Source organism: Clupea harengus, chromosome 9 (genome assembly GCF_900700415.2).
Source record: "Clupea harengus chromosome 9, Ch_v2.0.2, whole genome shotgun sequence".
In the NCBI taxonomy this organism is placed as follows: Eukaryota; Metazoa; Chordata; class Actinopteri; order Clupeiformes; family Clupeidae; genus Clupea; species Clupea harengus.
Genome location: NC_045160.1, coordinates 20,861,791 through 20,880,961, shown reverse-complemented (window position 1 = coordinate 20,880,961; position 19,171 = coordinate 20,861,791).

The following is a 19,171-nucleotide window of genomic DNA, read 5'->3' as shown; positions in this document are numbered from 1 at the left end:
GAAAATTCTTTAATATCTGTCATTCTTGCAGTGTATGAGGAGATGACGTCCCAGATGTTGCTGACCTCCTCCAGCTATCTTGCGTCCTACAGTGGAAATTATTTCTGAAGATATTCTGAGGAAACACTGCCCTCTCCTGTATCAGTATATGGCAGTGGTTTGAGTTATTGCAAACGGCATTGAGGCAATCAGCTCTGTTTTTCTCTTATCTTTTCTTTATTTCTTGCTATTAATGGCCTTTCTGTCAACACTGAAGTTTTGTAGGTTCACTGTGGAGGAGTAACCAGGGTTGGCTTGAGAACAAGATTCAGCCCTGGCCATTTTCATTTGGCGAGCCACATTTTCCCCAACATATGCACTGCAATATCAGGCTATACCTTCATATCAGATAAGCAACAGGTATGAAGTTGGCAGCCATCCCCGTCTCCCGTCTGGCCTAGCTCAGCTAGCTCTGTTAACACACTGCCACTACATGCAGTATCACCTGCCAGGTTGTCATCCTCCTCGTCCTCTTCATTTGGCATCAGCATCAGCCTGCCAGGTTGTCATGATGCTCATCCTCGGCAACAGTCTCCTCCTCCTCCTGCTCACTGGCCTGTGCCCAGACTCTTCCCTCCTCCTCTTCATTTGGCATCAGCATCAGCCTCTAGACTTGTTTTCTTTTACTCTCTCACCTTTTCTCTTTGTGGGACCTTTATCCATTTGTATTTTTGATCACAATCTTCATAATAGCTTCTTTCTGTTTTGATTTGATTATTTCCCACCTGACCTCTGACATTACATGGATGGATGGATCCACTTGAAGGGCGGGGGAGGTGATGACGGTAGCACTTCCTGCACCTGCCTTACAGTATGTAGCCTATTTGGTGTTGTGTGAACCCCAGTCAGATGGGCTGTTCCAACATCAAGTGGGCCACAACCGGCAGATACATTTCTTCCCCACAATTTTTTAACCCCACATTGCTAGTGCCTTTGCAGCACACTAGGTGGGCCAGCATTTATCAGATTTGCCAGATTGCCAGTTAGAGCCTGAGAGTAACATAGAACATAGAACATAGTTCTCTGAAAGTTCCCCTGAAAGACTATGATTGACCAGCCCATGTGTGGTTATCTAAGCCTGTGATTGGAAAGGAAAAGTCTTGGCCATTTTCTTGTTGACTCTTGAACTCTACGCCATAAGATTTACATGTCAGATATATATTGTGGAGGATGCTATGTATTTAGCAGTTTCTATTGACTGATTATTTCCAATAAACCAGCAGTGACATGGCACATCATCAACTTGACAGTTTTTATTATATAAATAGAGTATGATATTATTAGTTTTAAGATGCTAAGACAGATTATACCTGTTATGGGATTTATGATGATGAGACCTGACCTTACCAATAACAGTGAGATGACACGATTGAATACTCTAAAACCAATGATAGGACATGTCATCTGCCATATCATGATTACAACCAGGTTATGTCACGTTTCCGATCAGTTGCTTTGGTGTTTTTTTTTTCAAATCATCCTCAAAATTTTCAAAATAAAAATCATACAAACTCCACCACATAATGTACTTCTTCCAAAAGCCTGTAATTTGCTGTAATGTTTTTAGTTTATGTCTCAAAAGTAAATAACTATATCAATGTATATATCAGTGGAACTAGAATGAAAAGAGATTGTGTCATTGCATATGGTTTGTATTTCTCATTTCCAAAGTATATTGCTTATTTCCAGTGAATGCTATTCCTGTCACAGCCACCAAGTGGTTGTTGAAGAATATTACAATGAAGGGATGTAGAAAATCACCTGAAGAAGACAGTTTGGGATGCAAGACAGTACACACATTTATCAAACTGTCGAAATCTTCTTGAAGCCACACAAATTCCTTGTGAACCAAGTACTGTTATCCAATCATGACACTGATGCTCATAGACATTTAATCTTCTACAACATAGAGATGCAGTCACCTGTCTACAACATAGGGATGCAGTATCAAATACTGATCTGTAGATGGCACTACAGTTTCAAAACTGAAGTAACCCTAGGACATTACATTATAAGGGAAGATTTCTTGACAACAACAGAAAGTGAAGACTGAGGATGTCAAAGGAAGTTAAGCATTTAGTTTTCTTTTGTTTGTATTTGCACAGGTACTCTCTGTTTGTGTGTGTGTGTGTGTGTGTGTGTGTGTGTGTGTATGTGTGTGTGAGAGAGAGAGAAAGAGAGAGAGAGGGCGAGAGAGACAGAGAGTGTGTGTTTGTGTGTATGTGAGTGCTTTTGTGAGTATGTGTGCGTGCTTGTGAGCGTGCATGTTTTCTGTGTGCATGTGTGTGTGTTGGCAGGTGTGTGTGGGTGTGTGTGAGTGTGTGTGTGTATGAGAGAGAGAGTGTGTGTGTGTGTGTGTGTGTTGTGCAACTTGTGTGTATTTGCACAGGTACTCTCTGTTTGTGTGTGTGTGTGTGTGTGTGTGTGTGTGTGTGTGTGTGTGTGAGAGAAAGAGAGAGAGAGAGAGAGGGCGAGAGAGACAGAGAGTGTGTGTTTGTGTGTATGTGAGTGCTTTTGTGAGTATGTGTGCGTGCTTGTGAGCGTGCATGTTTTCTGTGTGCATGTGTGTGTGTTGGCAGGTGTGTGTGGGTGTGTGTGAGTGTGTGTGTGTGTGAGAGAGAGAGTGTGTGTGTGTGTGTGTTGTGCAACTTGTTTTTATTTGCACAGGTACTCTCTGTTTGTGTGTGTGTGCGTGTGTGAAAGAGAGAGAGAGAGAGAGAGAGCGAGAGAGAGAGGGTGAGAGAGACAGAGTGTTTGTGTGTTTGTGAGTGCTTTTGTGAGTATGTGTGCGTGCTTGTGAGCGTGCATGTTTTCTGTGTGCAAGTGTGTGTGTTGGCAGGTGTGTGTGGGTGTGTGTGAGTGTGTGTGTGTGTGTGTGTGTGAGAGAGAGAGTGTGTGTGTGTGTTGTGCAACTTGAGTTATGTAATGAATGCGTGGGTAGGGCATTGGCTTTTAAAAAGGGCCCAAATAGTTTTCTCTGGTCAACATGAAATAAAAGGCTAAATATAATGGACTCTGACTTTGCATGGCGAGTAAGGGGCTCTCATCGGTGGAGAGCTTTTACATATGCTCTTCAGGGAACATCACAATAAAACAAAACAGTCATGACATCCATAGATGTGTGATAGATTTGCCTTTGTTTTCAATTCGTTTTTAACTCAACTAGAACATAATCTCGCAGAATTCCTTTTGGACAACTTGCATTACACATGCCTGGGAAATGTTTAAAGTGATGAGCTTGTTGTTGCTGTTCTCTGCAGCTGTGTTGCCTTTGTACTTCAGATGCAGGAGAATTAGGCAAAACTTGAAGGCGAACCTTGTTAGAGGCGTAGTCTTTAATGCTTTGATGGTGTAGTCTTTGATGATTGTTGATGAACTCAACAGCCAATCAAATACCCCCTCCCTTTAGTGCTCCTGAAGCAACGAGCATCCCTTCTTGTTGTTGATTGGCTATGCTAGTGTCTAGCAGCGTCTCAATGTGTTTCCCATGTCCAGAGCCATGACTGTGCATAAACATCAGTGTTGTTCTGAGTGCACACACTGGATAACCAGGGACGTGAGGAGAATTTCGCTGAATTTGACAAAAAGTGTAATGGATTATAATCAAAGACTACAATTTTGGGTAAATCTTTGTAAAAGGATACATGTACCATTTGCTCAGTACCAGCTAACTGGGTGGTATCGCCCCCTGGTGATGAAACAGAGGTCTGGCTCTTCCGGAAGGTAATACAATCTCTGGATGTTACCTTTATGACAGTGAAACTGTAATAATTACTGTAGCAAATGCTTATATGATGATAGACGCAATTCAGTAGTGACTGGTTGCCCTTCACATCTCTTAAAATTACAGGTTTTCGCGCTTTTATGTCTCCGAGAGTTTTTTATTAGTCTATTTATCTGTGCAGGCCTTGAATGAAATTGCCTTCCAGAGACAATAAAGATCTGTTGAACTAATAAATAACTGTAACGCACAAATGGATACTGTGGTTGGAGTATTTCTACTTGTTGGTTTTTCTCTTGACCATGCTCATGGCTGCTGGCTTTTACTGTGAGATATATTCCTGATCTGTAATTGGGAATAAAAGTAGTAGACGTGTATCATGTGAGTGTCCGTTCATAATTTCTCATTTCTGAAAAGATTATTGAGCCACACCTAGTTACAAAAGTTTCAGACATACAGTATACTGCAGGTTATGACCAAACCTCCCTGTCAGAAATTCAGACTCCACCATTATCAGAATCTGAGAATGAGTCCACAGTTGAACTGCGCACCTCTGATGGTCACCATTATCAGAACCTGAATCAGAATCCACAGTTGAACTACGCAGCTCTGTCGGTCACATTTGATGCAGACAACCATTTAATACTATTTGGAACAATTATAGGCCATACTGAACAGCTGCCCAGATCTTCAGTGTTTTGTGAAAGACATGTGTCAGATCTCTGTACAGAGACTATAACTAAAACACCTTCAAGAAAAGCTGTCGTTTTATTGAAATAGGCTGCTCTCCCTGCTCCCTTGCTGATGAAGAAAGCATATCAAGTCCATAAATTCAAACATCGCAATAAACCTGAAAATTAAATATGGTAATAAAGACAGCTCTCGTATATTATATACGCCCGGAGCTTGAATTTCACAGTTCACTGTAGACGTAAACCACGTGAGAGGAGACCCAGCTCCCATATCTCGGCCTTCTGATGCACTCCAGCTGGTAATCGAGTCATGTTCTGCATCCTCCCGGTAATCTCGCTGGTGCCTGTGTATCAGTGTGCTAACACCGCCCATTCCCCCGAGCATTTGTGTGTAGGCTCAGGTGTCAAAACAGTTCGAGGAAGAGCTGATTCCACTCGACCACAGGATTACAATGTGGGAAAAAAACAACAACCTGCAAGCTCGTTTCTCAGTCCATGTGACAGAGTTCACGCAGTAGTCTTGACCTTTTATAGTCAGGTGGTTGACATTATCATGGGATTAATAACGCTAGGCATCCCCCACACACCCCGACACAGCCTCACATGGAAAGCCATTTTGTTACTAGGTAAACAAGTAGGTCATTCTTCTCTGGTCACCTTGGCTCAAGAACCCCACTGGAACATCTAATTAATCTCATATAACCCCAGGCTTGTTTTTGCTTTACCCTTCTCAGCTCAGCTCGTTTGAAGATGAATGTGTTTTCAGCCCCTAACAACCTTCAAGTTCCCTGTCATGCTGTGAATGTAGCCTAATGAATATGCAGGGCATTATCTTATGCATCTTATTATCTTAAGCCTTCGGTGGATGGAGCTTAATGTGACATAGAGGCCATATGCTTTCCTCCCCTCCCCTCCACAACCCACCCTCCTCCTCTCCACCTCGTCCTACCCCACTCCAAACATCTGCCCCTGTTAAAAGGCTGATTTCCATATTGCTGCTGTGGAGTGTGGAATGTAATCACACTGTTGGAGTGTTAGGTGTTGGTTTACCAGTGAAGTGCCTTTGAGACTGCCTACATCTCATGGCACTTGATAAAGAAATACGTTGAATTAAAATTGAGTTGATTTAAACACAGATGACCATTCGCCAGCAGCGATTTAGCCACGCCCACCGGTTTCAAGGGATGCTACTCTAACAATGTCCAACATCGGAATGTAGAGCGCCACCTACAGTAATGGTGGACATCAGAAAAACTGATGAAGTACCAGATGATTTTAGTTTAAGTTTAGTTAAACTTAAAGTAGCATAACGGAGTTCTGTTACAAAACTAGTAAGACTAACTACCTAGCCTGGATGCCAGACGAAATTAGCCCCGCCCACAACATTTTAGGTCGGGAAGTTCGGTCTGGCATTGCTCCGTTGGGGAGAAAATATGCCCGACCAAAAACTTTACCAGACCAATCAAATTGTCAGGGCGGGCTTTATACGATGATGGACAGATGATCAACAGTAACGTAATTAACGTCTCGGTTACTTACGTAACCTCGGTTCCTTAAGCAGGAACCAGATATAACACAATGGTACATGACGTAATGTCATGGCTACAAATCGAAGCATTTATCTATTCACGCCTGAAAGGCCGCGAGATCTGTCAGCGCGCGCTCCTGGCCCCGCCTGCCAGGAGTACTATAATACCATTACGCGCGCCCAGATCTGCCTTGGAAAGAAACTGAGCAAGACAATCAATCCAAGGTAACACTGTACACGCCAACCTTGTTATATCTGGTTCCTGCTTAAGGAACCGAGGTTACGTAAGTAACCGAGACGTTCCTTATCGCAGTTCACTGCGATATAACACAATGGGACCCTATACATTCCCGCGTGATAATACAGTGGCAGCCAATTACACACACCACCTCTACTGAAGCCTTTGCCCTCATAGAGGTTCATACGGCCGCTGGCGGTGAACATATTAACAGGGCAACCTTTGTCATAGGCGGCAAGGATCGCGATCCTGCGCCTGTAGGAAACCACCCTGGAGTGTTTCATGTGCAACAAACATGTAGACACCGATGAACACACTTATCATATACATCGTTCTCAGGTCAGGGGATTCAGAGATCGCTCGCCTGCAGAACACCAAGAATTTAACAGGGTCACCTTTATCATAGGCGACAGGGATCCGTGATCCTGCGCCCGTAAGAAAACCCTGGGATGTTTCATGTGCGACATAACATGTAGACACTAATGAACACACTTATCATATCTATCGTTCTCAGGCCAAGGGATTCAGAGATTGCTTGCCCACAGAACGCTATGAAGAAAACTAGGTTCAGCCACATCTAACATATAGAATCTAATGAAAGTGTGGCGAGAACTCCAGCTTGCAGCTTTGCAAATATCTTCCACTGAGACGCCCTTTAGTAAGGCCCAGGAAGACGAGACCCCCCCGCGTAGAGTGCGCATGCAACTTCTCCGGGGGATCTAAAGACAAGCTCTTATAAGACAACACGATAGCCTCTACTATCCAACGGGAGAGGCTCGGTTTTGATAGAGGTCTGCCTTTTGCGCGTGCACCGAAGCACACGAATAGCTGATCTGACTGTCTGAAAGCTCTAGTGCGCTCTGCGTAACAGCGGAGAGCGCGCACTGGACAGAGTTTATTCAAACGTTCCTCCTCTGCTGACGCAAAAGGAGGAGGCGAGAAAACTGCTAATTCAATCACCTGATTGCGGAATGGGGTTACCACCACTTTAGGTGTGTAAGCAGCATTAGGTCGCATAACCACTCTGTCCCCAGCGATCGAGAACTGAAGGCACGATGGACTGACTGACAGGGCTTGCATGTCACCAACGCGTTTTGCTGACGTTAACGCCAGCAGCAGCGCGGTCTTTAAAGAGACAAACTTTATGTCCACTGTCTCCAGGGGCTCGAACGGAGGCCCTGTGAGAGCACGTAACACCACTAGCAGATCCCAAGAGGGTATGAGGTGTCTCTCTGGCACCCTGAGCCGTCTCACCCCCGCCATAAAGCGTGACGCTAGCGGGTGACTGCCAGGAGAACTGCCATTAATGCCTGCGTGACAGGCTGAAATGGCAGCCATGTACACTTTGAGAGTAGAAGCCGCCTTCCCCTCATCAAACAACTGCTGTAGGAATTCGAGAATAACGCCCAGCACGCAGTTAACGGGGTCGTGCTGACGCGCAGCACACCACTGCTCAAAACTGCGCCACTTCAGCGTATACAGAGCCCGTGTTGATACAGCTCGGGCACTCTGTATTGTAGCCACCACCGCGTCCGACAAGCCTGACGCTATGAGCCTGCACCTTTCAGGTGCCAGGCTTTGAGACGCCACCACTCCGGATGGGGGTGCCACACCGTCCTGTGCGCCTGCGTTAGGAGGTCTCTCCGTAGAGGCAGCTCCCAAGGCTGCTGCACTGACATATTGACCAGATCTGCCACCCACGGCTGGTTGGGCCAGTGGGGGGCTATCAATATCAATTCCCTGCCCTCGCCCGCAATCCTACACAGCACCTGCTGGAGGAGCGGGATCGGGGGAAAAGCATATAGGGGTAGGGCTGGCCACTGGTGGCCCAGCGCGTCTATGCCTAGTGGGGGATCGTCGCCCCCTAGCGAGAACCAGAGCGGGCAGCAGGTGTTCTGTATGTTCGCGAACAGGTCCACCTGCGCCTTGAAAAAACGCACCCAGATCTGACCTATCACTTGTGGGTGAAGGCACCAGTCTGCTGCTCGAGGATCGCCCCTCGATAACAGGTCTGCACCGTAGTTGAGGTGGCCTGGTATATGAACTGCCCTGAGGGACAGGACGTGCCTCGCTGCCCACAGGAGCAGGCGAGTCGCCCAATGGTGTAATGACGGGGAGCGCACTCCGCCCTGGCGATTTATATACGCCAAGGTCGCAGTGTTGTCCGTCCTCACTAGTACATGCTGACCACTCAGCCTGGGCAGAAAGTGTTGTAGAGCTAGGACTACTGTTCGCAGCTCTAACACATTTATGTGAGACGCGGCTTCTGTCACAGACCAGAGACCGTTCACGCCTCTCCCTTCGCAGACCGCTCCCCAGCCTTTGGTGGAAGCGTCTGTGGTCACCACCACGCGACGCGACACTATGCCCATAGTGCCTGACGCGGCGAGAAACCAGGGGGTTTTCCAGATCGCCAGGGCTTTCCTGCATCTGGAGGACACCACTACTCTGCGATGCCTGTCTGTGACTGCGTTGAGCTTCATAGACAGGTACCATATTTGGAATGGCCGCATACGCAACATCCCTAACGGGAGCGCTATAGCGGCCGACGCCATCATTCCTAACAGGCGTTGGCAGCGCAGCGACGAGACTGACTGTCCCCGTCGGAACTGGCGCACGCATGCTTTGATGGCACTTATCCGTTCTTGAGACAGCCTGACCTCCATGGAGGTGGAGTCTAAGATCATACCCAGAAAATGCGTAACTTGCCTGGGGCAGAGAACGCTTTTCTCTCTGTTTACAACAAAACCCAGTCGATACAGGTGTGCCACCACTAGATGGCCATCCTGCACTGCTGCAGCTTTTGAATGGGAAGCAATTAACCAGTCGTCCAAATAGTTGTACACGCGTAAGCCGCGTAGACGTAATGGGGCGATAGCTGCCTCTACGCACTTTGTGAATACCCTCGGCGCTAGGGACAGGCCGAATGGGAGTGCGTTGAATTGGTACGCTATTCCTCCGAACGCAAACCTCAGATATTTCCGATGTCTGTGGTGGATCGGAATGTGGAAATAAGCGTCTTTTAAGTCTATCGTGATTAACCAATCGTTTGGCCTTATAAACTGCACAAGCCTGCGTGGGGTCAACATTCTGAACCGTAGCGGCATGAGTGCTTTGTTTAACACACGTAGATCTAATATAGGCCGATAATTCCCGTCTCTTTTGGGTACGAGGAAGTAATGGCTGTAGAAGCCTGCATTCCTTTCTTTGAAAGGAACTCTGCTTATGGCCTTTTTTCTGAGCAGGGAGACAATCTCTTCCCGTAGGAAGTGAGACTGTTCTCGCTGTATCACAGACTGTATTACTCTGCTGAAAGGCGGAGGGGAACGGGCGAATTGCAGAACGTAACCCCTTGAGACCGTCTTTAGCACCCATGGTGACACTGCGCATGCGCGCCAACTTTCTGCACAACCATGGAGGTTGTGCTCTGAGTTGAATTTGTCGGGGACTAACCCGCTCATGGTCAATGAGTCTAAGCCTAGATCTACACCCACTCCGCCTAGGGAGGGGGACGAGATCTGGGGCTGCCCCCTCATGTTTTCGAAAAAAATTTGGGGGCGCGATTGCACTGTGTGCATCGCGGGGGGAGTTGCACAAGCATGCCTGGGCACTGCGCCATCTGGGACAGGAGTTAGGACATATGATTGTGGTGCTTGTGAAAACCTGCTTACCGTGCTGGACATGATTTCCGCATGTGAGCGACGGGCTGATTTCTTTGGAGGCGGTGTGGGCTCCACCGCTCCCCCCTGTGTGACGAGTGGCTGCCTGTCACGGTCAGGGAGCCTGAGGTCTCCCTCTGCCTCGCCCGCGGCGAGCGGAGTGCTGCCGCGGAGCCTGGGCTGCGCCCTGGGCAGGGCGCGCAGCTGGTTGTTGTGCTGCAGGCTGCGCTGGAGGGCGGAAGGGATGTCTCTGCCAGCCTCGCCCGGTGGATACCTTTGCTGGAGGCGCTGGCGAGCGGAACCCGCTTCTCTTCCGGCCCGGTGCGGGTGTGGTGTGTCCTGAGGAGGACGTCTCACCCGCGCCACTAGAGCGAGGCATCCAAGCCTGGAATACCTCTCTGCTCTTCTGCTGTTCTTCGAACTTGGCAGCCATTGTGACCACTGCTTCCCCGAAGGCACCCTGGACAGAGACCGGGGCGTCGAGGAGTGGTGCTTTTTCTCTGTCTGACAGCTTAGCCAGTGATAGCCACAGAGACCTCTGGGTAGCCACCGCGGCACCCATCACCCTTCCCAGTGCCTGTGCCGTGCACCGAGTTAGTCTGAGCGACAGATCCATCGCGCAACGGAGTTCTGCCACAGACGGGTGATCTTCCCCCAGCGACAAGGCAAGCTCAGTCAGGAGCTTTGCCTGGTAGCGCTGTAGCAATGCAGCCGTATTGGTCGTGCAGGCAGCCTGCCCTGCAGCCAAGTAGGACTTCTCTGCCAGTTGAGCCTGGTGTCTGCTCACCCGCGTGGGCAGGAGAGGCTTCTGGCCGAGACGCATCGTGGGGGATGCGGGCGAGAGGTAGCCCGCTACTGCATCCTCCACCTGAGGAAAAGAGAGGTAGCCCCTCTCCTTAGCCATGTGGAGCTGCATGTAGGGCGCGAACCCCGGCACCGGGGCTCGGCCCGAGTAGGGTATCGCCCATGTCGCCTGCAGTTCCTCGTGCACCTCCTCAAAGAAGGGGATGCTGGAGGGAACTGACGTGGCGGGGCCAGCATAGAACTCCCCGTCCAGCAGCGAGGACCGCACACTGGGAGGGGGAGGGAGAGGGAGCCCGAGGCAGCTGGCTGCTCTCAGCGCAACCTCGTGGAGCTGCTGGCCCAGGAGCCGAGACGAGGTAGGAGGTGTCTCCACCCGCAACCTGACGTCATGGCTCGTCTGCATTGCTTCCGCGATTGAGCTGTGCCAATCGGAGAAGTCTAGCAGACTATCATCATCCAGGTTGATGTCCAGCTCGAGCGCATCGTGGGGGATTGCCTGGACACCGCTTGGTTGAAGCTCCTCCGCCTCGCTACCCGCAGCCCCAGGGCTGACAGGCGGCGGAGACGGGGAGAGACCCGGGTGCGGAGCTGCCGCCGCAAGGCGATTGCTCACGCTCACCAAGTCTAAGGCTGAAGACGCACTCATTCTTACGGGGGCGCCAGCCCCGGATGGAACTAGTGCAGTCTCCTCGGCGTCCTTGCGCTTCCAGAACGCAAGGCGCCTGGCAGCCTTAGCTAGCGGGAGGCTAGCACAGATGGGACAGACAGGGGCTTCGCCTGAGAAGGCGCCCTCCGCGTGGTCCCTGCCTAGGCAGGTCACGCACCGACGGTGGCGGTCGCCCTTGGGACGGACGTGACCGCAGTCGGGGTAGTGTCTGGCCATCTTTTATCAATCTGAAAGTAGAGAAGAATGTTAAAACACAAGCACACTATCTGCAACGAACACGTTGTTAGCAAGCTAGCAGGCTAGTCAGGGACTTAGCCAGCCAAGCAGCAAGGATAGCAGCAACTACTTTCAAAAATGAAATTAAGCCAATGAATTTCGTAGCGCCCTGAGCTAGTGAGGGTTAAGGAACCCGATAACTCACCAACCCGTAGAGAGCGAAAGCACACAAAACTCTTTTGACTGTGGTAAGCGTTTGAGATATACTCAGAGATGTTCACTCCGTCTTGCGAAGTTTCAAAAGAGGCAGATCTGGGCAGCGCGGGCTGACAGATCTCGCGGCCTTTCAGGCGTGAATAGATAAATGCTTCGATTTGTAGCCATGACATTACGTCATGTACCATTGTGTTATATCGCAGTGAACTGCGATAAGGAACCACGTCACCAAAGCTTGGGTTGAATTTCGTTTTCAACAAACATGGCTGCCGTTGGAGAGCTGAAATGTGTAGATCAGAGTCTGTTTTAGAAGACATCTACAGCGCATTAAATTTGAAAGAGGAACAGAGAAACGCGATCAAGGCATTTGTCGATCGAAAAGATGTTTTTGCCGTCCTTCCTATGGGATCCGGTACAAGTTTAATTTATCAGCTGGCCCCGATGGTCTACGTTATGGTCATACTACGTTGCTCTGATTGGTTGTAGGCATATCCAATTGAGCGAAGAGGCATTTTCTTTCCTGGTTCGGTTGAAACACGCCCCATAATCTCAGCCCAATGGAGCAGTATCAGACTCATATTCTGACTAGAATTATGAGTATGACATCGTCAGGCTATTAAACTACCTAAAAGGCATGCAAAAACCTTGCAAACACCACCAACAGCCCAGCTGACACTGATAGAAGCTTGCCAACACACTAACTGGTGTCTTTTGGCAGTATCATGCGTGTGAACGTTTTTGTAGGAGCGATGCCGTGTTTGTAGAACACGCAGCCTGCCCAGCTGCTAGGTATGCCTTTTCGGCCAGAGCCGCCTGGTGCCTGGCCACTCGCGTGGGCAGGAGGGGTCTCTGGCCGAGGCGCATCGTGGGGGAGGCAGGCGAGAGGTAGCCCGCCACCGCGTCCTCTACCGGCGGAAAGGAGAGGTAACCGCTCTCCTTAGCCTGGTCGAGGTGCAGGTAAGAGGCAAACCCAGGCACCGGGGCACGGCCCGAGTAGGGGGTTGCCCACGTGGCCTTGAGCTCCCCATGCACCTCCGCAAAGAAGGGCAGGGGACTGGGGGCTGCCACGGCTGGGCCAGCATAAAATTCCCCGTCCAGCAGCGAGGCCTGCACGCTGGGAGGGGGAGGGTGCCCTCAGTGCCACCTCATGTAGCTGCTGGCCCAGTGTCCTGGATGTGGCCGGGGGAGAGGTTGCCCGCGGCCTAACATCCAAACTGAGCTGCATGTCCTCCTCGTCCGAGAAGTCAAGCAGACTCTCGTTGTCCAGGCCGAAGTCCAGCTCCGGCACAGGCTGGTCCTCACAGCCTGGAGGTAGCTCCACCGCCTCGTGGACCCCGGCGACGGGAAGAGGCTAGCAGGTGCGGCCGAGGCAGGCCACACAGCGGCGGTGGCGGTCGCCCTTGTCCCTGGCGTGCCCACAGTCGGGGTATGCCTGCCTGGACATATTCTGAAATTAGAAAGAAAGTTGGTTTTACAAGCACACTATCACACAACTGAATGTTGAGTAGCAAAAAGCTAGCAGGCTACTCAGAAACTTAGCCAGCTAACCAGCTAGGATAGCGACTCTACTTTCTTAACAGTAAGTCGAATCTTGTAGCACTCGGAGCTAGTGAGGGTAAAATACCCGAATAACTCACCAACTCTCAATTGAGCGTAAAGCACACAAAATTCAAAACTTAACGAGCGTAGAAATGAAGGTCACTCAGATTGTAGTACTTCGGGTCGAAGTTTTTAAAGAGGATGATTCGATCCGTGCTCCCCAATTTATAGGCTCCTGAGGGGGCGGGCTCAGGAAAGAGCATGGACGAACCGCAGCCTTTCAGGCGTGAATGAATAAATGCTTCGATTGGAACCGTGACTAACGTCATGTCCCATCTATTATATCGCAGTCAACTGTGATAGGGAACTACAAAAATGCAGGTAGGCTATAGTTATAGTAGTAGCTGTAAATATGCCTTCGTTTTCATTTTAGATTGTTTCATTTTCAGTTAATATGAGAATTACCGCTAATCAGAAGTCTGGATATTAAAGTGAAATGTGAAACAATTTAAGCAGTAAACGTCTATTTGTTTGGACTATAGGCAGGTTTGAGTTTGAGAGTTTGAGGGGAGAAGCAGCCCCTGTCCGAGTGAAAAAAAGCTGAAGCACCTTCAGTATAGGCCTGCAAAAGATGGACAGTTGAATAAATAAGTTCTATTAAACACATGGTGTCCAATAATTACTGCACTGCACAGAGATCAGAAATGGCATTTAAAACTGTCAAATTCTGTTTATGTTTTTGAATTCCTTCTTCCGGTTATGATCAAATCTTTTACAAAATAAAAATAGATTGTGCCCTATAGTTAAAGGATACAGTACAGTATGATTGCATTACCCATGAACATTTTTAAATGTATCCAAATTAAACTGTTGCCCACACAATCTGACACACTTTTCCGGGTTTCTGCCTGGTTTCTGGAATGGGAAGAATTGCACATTATTCCTGAGCCTATTTGGGCACAGGCTGTTTTTTTTTAAAAATCTTTTCACCACTTAACAAATACTCTAAAGCTGACGGAGATTCTGTGATGCCAATTGCTGCCTGCCAATGGCAGATAGCAACAAAGCTGATAGAGGCCTTACAATGTTTACCTTCTGATGGGTGTCTGTCAATCAAACTAATTTGTGCACTAATGTTTTGGAGTTTTGTAATTATCGTGTGAAAAGCCCTAATCCCTAATCCTTCTGTGAATCGCTCAGAGAGTCTGAAGCAGACTCAGTTAATGAAAAAGAAAAAATTGTGAAGTTTTTTGGCTCTTTTTCAGTCTCGTAGCCACAACTTGGACTGAGCCATTCAGATTAACATTCCACCAAAGAACTCTGGCATTAGTGCTCCTGCCCGCTGCGAGACTCCCATGGTTCACCTCTTCATTAGAGGAGCTAGCAGCCCTCAATCAAGTATGCATGCATTATGTGTCAATCTTCAGTCAAAAATCAGTCATGTTCAGCATGAAGTATGCATGCATTATGTGTCAATCTTGTGTGTGTGTGTGTGTTTGTGTGTGTGTGAGTGAGTGTCTGTGTGTATCAGAGTGAGTGTGTGTGTGTGTGAGTGTGTAAGTGTCTGTATGTATCTGAGTGTGTGTGTGTGTGTGTGTGTGTGTGTGTGTGTGTGTGTGTGTGTGTGTGTGTGTGTGTATGTGAGAGTGTCTGTGTGTATCTGAGTGAGTGAGGGAGTGTGTGTGTGTGTGTGTGTATGTGCATCTGAGTGTGTGTTTGTGTGTGTGTGTGTGTATGTGTGTATTTGAGTGTGTATGTGTATCTGAGTGTGTGTGTGTGTGTGTGTGTGTGTGTGTGTGTGTGTGTGTGTGTGTGTGTGTGTGTGTGTGTGTGTTGGCAAGCGGCACTGCACTGTTTTTCATTACGGGTTAATTTGGGCCACGCAGCAGCAGAGATACCGAGAAACACAGCAGGTGCCCGGAAACGCCAAAGTCAACATGTGGATGCATTAATGAGGGAAGATCCCACTGGGTCACAACAGGTCTGCCTCTTAAAGATGGAGCAACACAAGGACAGAGGGAAGGAGAGAGGAATAGAGGAAAAGAGTGGAGAGAGAGACAGAGACAGCATAGCATTACAGAGATAGATAGATAGAAAGAAAGAGTGAGAGAGAGACAGCATAGCACTAAAGAGAAATATAGATAGAAAGAAAGAGTGAAAGAGAGACAGCATAGCACTAAATAGCTAGATACAAAAAAAAGAAAGAGTGAGAGAGAGACAGCATAGCACTAAAGAGATAGATACTAGATAGATAGATAGAAAGAGATAGTGACGGAGAGATAGATAGAAAGAGAAAGTGATAGAAAGCATAGCACTAAATAAATAGATAGATAGACAGACAGACAGACAGACAGACAGATAGATAGATAGATAGATAGATAGATAAAATATAAAGAGAAAATGTGAGAGAGAGATCACGGAAGAAATCAAAGAGATGGAAAGAAAGAGAGGCCACACTGAAGATGGAATTTTCTAGAAAGTAACAATGCTTTCCTTTGCAGTTTGTCTGTCACCACTTGGATCATCTCTCTTTCTTTCTGTCAGCACCCCTCTCAGAAAGCTCCCACAGACTTAAAGAATAAAGATAAAATCCACTGGAAATGTACTGTGCTGAACCTGACACCCTGTTGCTTTAAAAATGGGCTCATGGTTATTGGAAAGGTACTCTAAACTCCCCAAACACACTCGTTAAGGGTGAACAATGGCAACCTCCAGGCCAAAACTTGGGCAGGTTTCAGAAACGCCCAAACATGGGGTCTGTTGTTCTGTGTGTGGTGATATTGAGAGTAGTTATAGTAGTTTGGCTGACCAATATCAGAGCGGTGCCAGATCTATAACTAATGAGTTAATGAGGCTAATGAGCTTTAAAGTTAACCAGACATCTGCTAAACACACAGTTAACAAAGCAAAAATACAAGGAACACTTAAAGCAGCGGTAAGATGTTAAACGCAAAAAAAAATTGCAAACAAAGTGCCTAAATGCAAAAGTCACGCAAAAACCTCGCAAATACCAAGTCCAAGTTGGCACTAATACAAGCTCACTAGCATGCTAACTGATGTTGTTTGGCTATATTGTTGTGAATGTCCCACTGTGAAGGCTTTTCTCACATTTCCCACAGACCTCAGAGCAACACAGTGCATTGAGCCGGGCCAACTACTGGGAACAACAGGCATGTTGATCTGCCCTTCACGTGATCCTGTTCTATCAAAATTAATTTTGAAAATCGACACCAAACCTAGTTGCCCATAAAAACAAAACCTCAAAAAGTGTCAATCAGCTGTAGAGTGTAGAGGGTCTTTCATTCCAAGAGGACAAACAAGAGCATGCTTTGCTTGTGTCTTTTCTTTTTTATGTGACAGTGTAATAGTACATTGAATAATGTCTGTATTGGAGATGGCCTTTCCGAAAGAGGATATGGTAACTAGGAGATAAGCATCAGTCAGTTGTAATCTGTGGTATTTTTTGCTTGAATGTTGGAGGAGTGAGAAGCAACAGCTTGCTCAAGATGAATCTGGATATCGTTTTTCATGTGATTGCAATCAGTGTCAGTCTTGCATGAAAGATTCGCTGAGACAAACTGAAACATACTCATCTGTTCATTATATAACAATCGTTATTGCACAATCCAGAGCCTGCAAGGGCAATCACTTGACATATGTTCATCATTAATCATCGTATTGTTGCTTGAATGATGCGTCATTTCTGCTCGTATGGGTCATCTCAAGCATCAATCTGCATTTTAGCTGTCAACAGGGAAGATGACATCTCAACTTGTTCGATGTTGGGGCCTTCTAAACTCTCATGTTACTATGTCGCAAGAGTTTTCATCTCAATCATCTTAGTCATGTTCATTCAGTTGATTTGATAGAGATGTGGGGGAATCTTTGAGATTCTGTCCATTATCCTCCCTAGGTTTGAAATGGTGCCTCTGGTCTCTGTAAGCCAAAAAGGGGCCCGTGTCTTAAAGGCAAAGTCCGGTTTGGCGAAAGCTTGTTGATATTTGAGCATAACAGCCAATTAAATGACACCCCTCCTTTCTGTGCTCCTGAAGTAACCTGATGCTGATTGGATGGGATTGTTTATGGTTTAGTCCAAGCCACTATGTTTGTTTCCCATTTACAGAGCCAGGTCTGTGTATAAACACTAGAGTTGTTTTGATCGCGCACACTTTCAATGGAAAGCTAGCCGACCATGAAGAGCAATTAGCTGAATTTGACAAAAAAATAATTTATGAGATTAGAATCACGGACTGCATCTTAACCTTGACACAATTGTTATCAACCAAAAACAAACAGGTAATGCCCTCAAGATGCAAGATGTTCTGCCATTTTCCTACTATTTTCGTTCTTTTTCTTATCATTTGCCTTAGTTTTCTGCAGTATTCCTGCAGCCTACATATCGACAATTCTGACTTTCTGAGTCGTGGCTGTCCAGCTCCCTGTACTAGTGCAAGGGTCAGTACATTTGGAGAGAAATCAATTTGGTAAAGGGCCAAGCAGGGCTAATTAGTCAGATTCTGTCCGCGTATTTGATTTAATAGACAAAGAGACATACAGTGGGGAAAATAAGTATTTGAACCCCTGCCGATTTCGCAAGTTTGGCCACTTGCAAATAAATGTGTGATCTATAATTGTAATGGTAGGTGTATTTTAACAGTGAGAAATAGAATATCAACAAACAAATCCAGAAAACTGCATTTTATAACATTCATGACTTTATTTGTATTTGATGCAGAAAATAAATATTTGAACCCCCAACCAAACAGCAAGAATTCTGGCTCCCAATGACCAGTTATGTGCCCAAGAAGCACACAGATTAGTCCTCATTAGGCCTAACAAGGTACACCGTATCTCAACTGGTGACGTGTATAAAAGAAACCTGTCCAAAGAAGCATACTTCACACCTTCAACCTCACCACCATGGGCAAGACCAAAGAGTTGACCAAGGACGTCAGAGATAAGATTGTAGACCTGCACAAGGCTGGAATGGGTTACAAAACCATCGGCAAGCAGCTTGGTGAGAAGCAGACAACTATTGGTGCAATTATTCGTAAATGGAAGCAACACCAAACAACTGTCAATCGCTCTAGGTCTAGGACTCCATGCAAGATATCCCCTCGTGCGGTATCGGTGATCATCCGAAAGGTGCAGAATAACCCCAGAACTACACAGGGGGAGCTTGTGAATGATCTCAAGGCAGCTGGGACCACAGTCACCAAGAAAACCATTGGCAACACACTAATGGTTTGAAGTACTGCAGCACTCGCAAGGTCCCCCTGCTCAAGGAAGCACATGTACAGGGCCGTCTGAAGTTTGCCAATGAACACTTGAATGATTCTAAGGAGGATTGGGAGACAGGATGTGGTCAGATGAGACCAAAATCAAGCTCTTTGGCATCAACTGGACTTGCCGCGTTTGGAGGGGGAAGAATGCTGAATATGACCCCAAGAACACCATCCCCACCGTCAAGCATGGAGGTGGAAACATTATGCTTTGGGGCTGTTTCTCTGCCAAGGGTACAGAACAACTCCACTGCATCGAGGGGACTATGGATGGGGCCATGTAACGTGGAATATTGGGCTTGAACCTCATTCCCTCATTCCCTCCCATTGAAAACGCGAACCCTTAAGGATTTGGAGAGAATCTGCAAAGAGGAGTGGACCAAAATCCCTCCTGAGATGTGTGTAAACCTGGTGACCAACTACAAGAAAAGTCTGACGTCTGTGCTTGTCAACAAGGGTTATTCCACCAAGTACTAAGTCATGTTTTGCTAGGGGTTCAAATACTTATTTTCTGCATCATATGCAAATTAAGTCATAAATGTTATAAAATGCAGTCTTCTGGATTTTTTT